Source organism: Culex quinquefasciatus, chromosome 1 (genome assembly GCF_015732765.1).
Source record: "Culex quinquefasciatus strain JHB chromosome 1, VPISU_Cqui_1.0_pri_paternal, whole genome shotgun sequence".
NCBI lineage: Eukaryota > Metazoa > Arthropoda > Insecta > Diptera > Culicidae > Culex > Culex quinquefasciatus.
The window spans coordinates 64,986,481-64,989,389 of record NC_051861.1 but is presented as its reverse complement, the minus strand read 5'-3'; the positions used below and the strand labels follow the sequence as shown (position 1 = coordinate 64,989,389).

Genomic DNA, 2,909 nt, shown 5'->3' with positions numbered 1-2,909 from the left:
CATGAATAAATAAAACAGCATGATTGAATGATGCAAATGCCTCTTACAGGATAAATATTTTTGAATTTAGTGTACAAATCAACGGAATGACTACGGATTGGCAAGTTAAAGATTATTCTTAAGAATTTGTTCTGAGCAATTTGAACTTTGTTAATAAGAATGTTACATGCGTTACCCCAAACAGCAGTTATATACGAAAGATGAGAGCTAAACAATGAATGATATATTAACAAAAGGACGCTTAAAGGTAATTTATGTTTGATTTTATAAATGATTCCAGTTATTTTGTTAAGCTTTAGTAATAATGAATTTATATAAGGTGACCAATTAAGTCTGTTATCTAAGATAATTCCAAGATATTTGCATTCATCTATGACTTTAACATCAGGAAAACTGTTTTTGTTAGTGTCAATCTGTTTGGAATGGAACGATTAGAGTTTTTAATATTTATTATATTTGATTTATTAATATTCAAAGTTAATTTGTTAATAAGGCTTTCTAGTCAGAAATTTACCAACACATTCAAAGTATGTTTACATGACAGCTGGACGCAAGGCTGTATATCAAAGGTACTCGTCATCTTGCTTTGCATTAGTGTGAGTGCATGACTCCGTGCCACTAAAACCCAAAACAATAACAAAAGAACAAAGGACCGTGCCAGGAAAACCAAAACATAAACAATGTCAATGTCAGTGGAGTGAGAGAGTCAGAGATAGCGATTTTGACAACCGCACTACTACACACTCAATCGCGAGTACCTTAGGTAGAAAGCCATGAGCTGGACGTTTGTTTGCATCAGGTTTCCTATCTCTTTCTAGCAAAAAATTTTGTCAGGCGACTTCTAGCTGGGTTTTTTGACTGACTGCCCGATATGTCAGCCAACATACTTCGCAGGGCTGTGACAGCTACAGCTCGATCTTTGTTTGCATCAGGACACTGTGACGAGGAGTTCGTCATTTTTGAGTTTAATTATATTTTTTTCACTGGGCCTAGAAAGCCTTATTCGAAAATATTCAACAAGAGTTTTGAGATCATCGTGCAAGTTTTTATCATTTACGGAAGCAGACTTGTTATTATACAGAAAAGAAGAATCGTCAGCAAAAGTTTCAATTTACCTTTAAGAGATAGGAATGCTAAATCATTTAAGTAAATTATGAAAAATAATGGTCCAAGAACCGAGCCTTGTGGAACACCTACATCAATAAATTTAATATTACTTTTAATTACTCGCTGCTCGTTGACGAGGAATTTCCCGAACGCTGCAGGTCGGGAGGTTGTGGATCTACGAGGCGCATTACAAGGTCGAGTTGAACCGCGTCCAAGCCGGGAATTCTCATCGAGGGAACCGACCAGTGTATCCTCAAAACCACGACCATCACCAAGTGAGGATGTGTGTATCTTCCGGCTGCTCAAGTTTAACACCCAGTCTATCACCAAGATCGCCGTCAAAACGAGATGCGACCTGCGCAAGATATACTCCGAGAACGACATCAAAATGGCCGAACTGATGGTGGCCTTTTGCGTGAGTGTCGTTGAGACCAAATCGCTAAAGTGTTTCGCCGAGACGCCCAACAAAAAGTACAAGATTACGATGATTGCGGAACCGCTGGAGAAGGGCCTGGCCGAGGACATCAAGAACGAATCGGTTTGCATCGGTTAGAACAAGAAGAAGCTCGGCGCGTTCTTGCAGCTCAACTATGACTGTGATCTGACCGCGGCACGATCGGCCCGGTCAACACCAGAAACAAACATCCTCGTCAACGACACGCTGCCCTTCGAAGTGGAAAAAAGGCTTCCAGTGAGGCACGCGCGATGGACCACTCTGCGAGGAACCTATCCGGAACGTCAAAAGTACAAAATCCACGACGTCGTCATCGCCCAGGAACCGCCCGCCGGATCGCCTACACAGCCTTCCTCATGGCCACACCCCGTCTCATGGAACCGTACCTCTTCGTCAAAGCGTAAGCCCCCGCCGATTGGTTTTCTCCATGTAAACCGTCCCCGTCCGGCGACGTGGCCACGTCACCCAGGACGCACCCTTCCCCGATTCCACCTCTACATCACTACATCATCAAAGCATTCAACCCCGCCATCGATTCGTTCGGCTTGTTCGGCTTCGAAACCGACCTGCGAACGCACACTTAATGCCAAGCCGTCCGATTTTCACCACTGGCAGATCGTTCCCGGCGATTCGCCCTACAAAAGCATCGTCATCCGGCCGCTGGCAAGTGTCACTCTCTTGTCCTCGTCCACTCGTAGTCAATTCCGTCGAATTCCGCCAAACATGATCCTCGGCTCGAAAAGCGCTCACGTGCAGTGAAAAGATGTCCCGGGCAATCCTCCGACGGAACAATGATTACATGTTAGAGGCGCCGGAACCGTTTCACCAAACGCTGAAAATTATAAAGATGAAAATGATAACTTAATAAAATATTTTTTCGAATAAAATCCGTTTCACTACCATTCCAAACCGACATCCGTCCCCCGGAACCGTTTTTCTACTTTCCTGGAGGATTTTCCCGGTACCCAACGCATGTCAAATTTGACATCGGCTTCACCATGTTAAAATTAAGTTCGGGTACTCGATGTCAATTTTTTTGACTACGCTTTGCGCCGTTTTGATTGGATCCACTCAAATTTGAGTTCCCCTGGTAAGCGTGTAGATGTCGCAAACCGGCTAAAAGTGCCCAATCAAACCGTTCTCCGCTTGACGGGTTCATTCCGCTTCGAATTCCGCTTCGAAAATTGCTTCGAAATTTTCTAAACGGAATCTCCGGATGGACTCCGTTTCGATTCCGTTTAACCATTTTTGAACAAGGGCGTACGGTGGTGTACGGTGGAACCTCGGTGATATTTCGCCGCGATTCGCCGAAACGGCTTTGCGATGGTTGTGTGAGTGCAAAGTGTCA

At 44.0% G+C, this 2,909-nt stretch overlaps 1 pseudogene; it reads left to right on the top strand.

The window, feature by feature from the left end:
- LOC119770099 overlaps nucleotides 1-2,448 on the top strand; it is a 15,267-nt pseudogene extending 12,819 nt beyond the window's left edge.
- The last annotated feature ends 461 nt before the right edge of the window (nucleotides 2,449-2,909 follow it).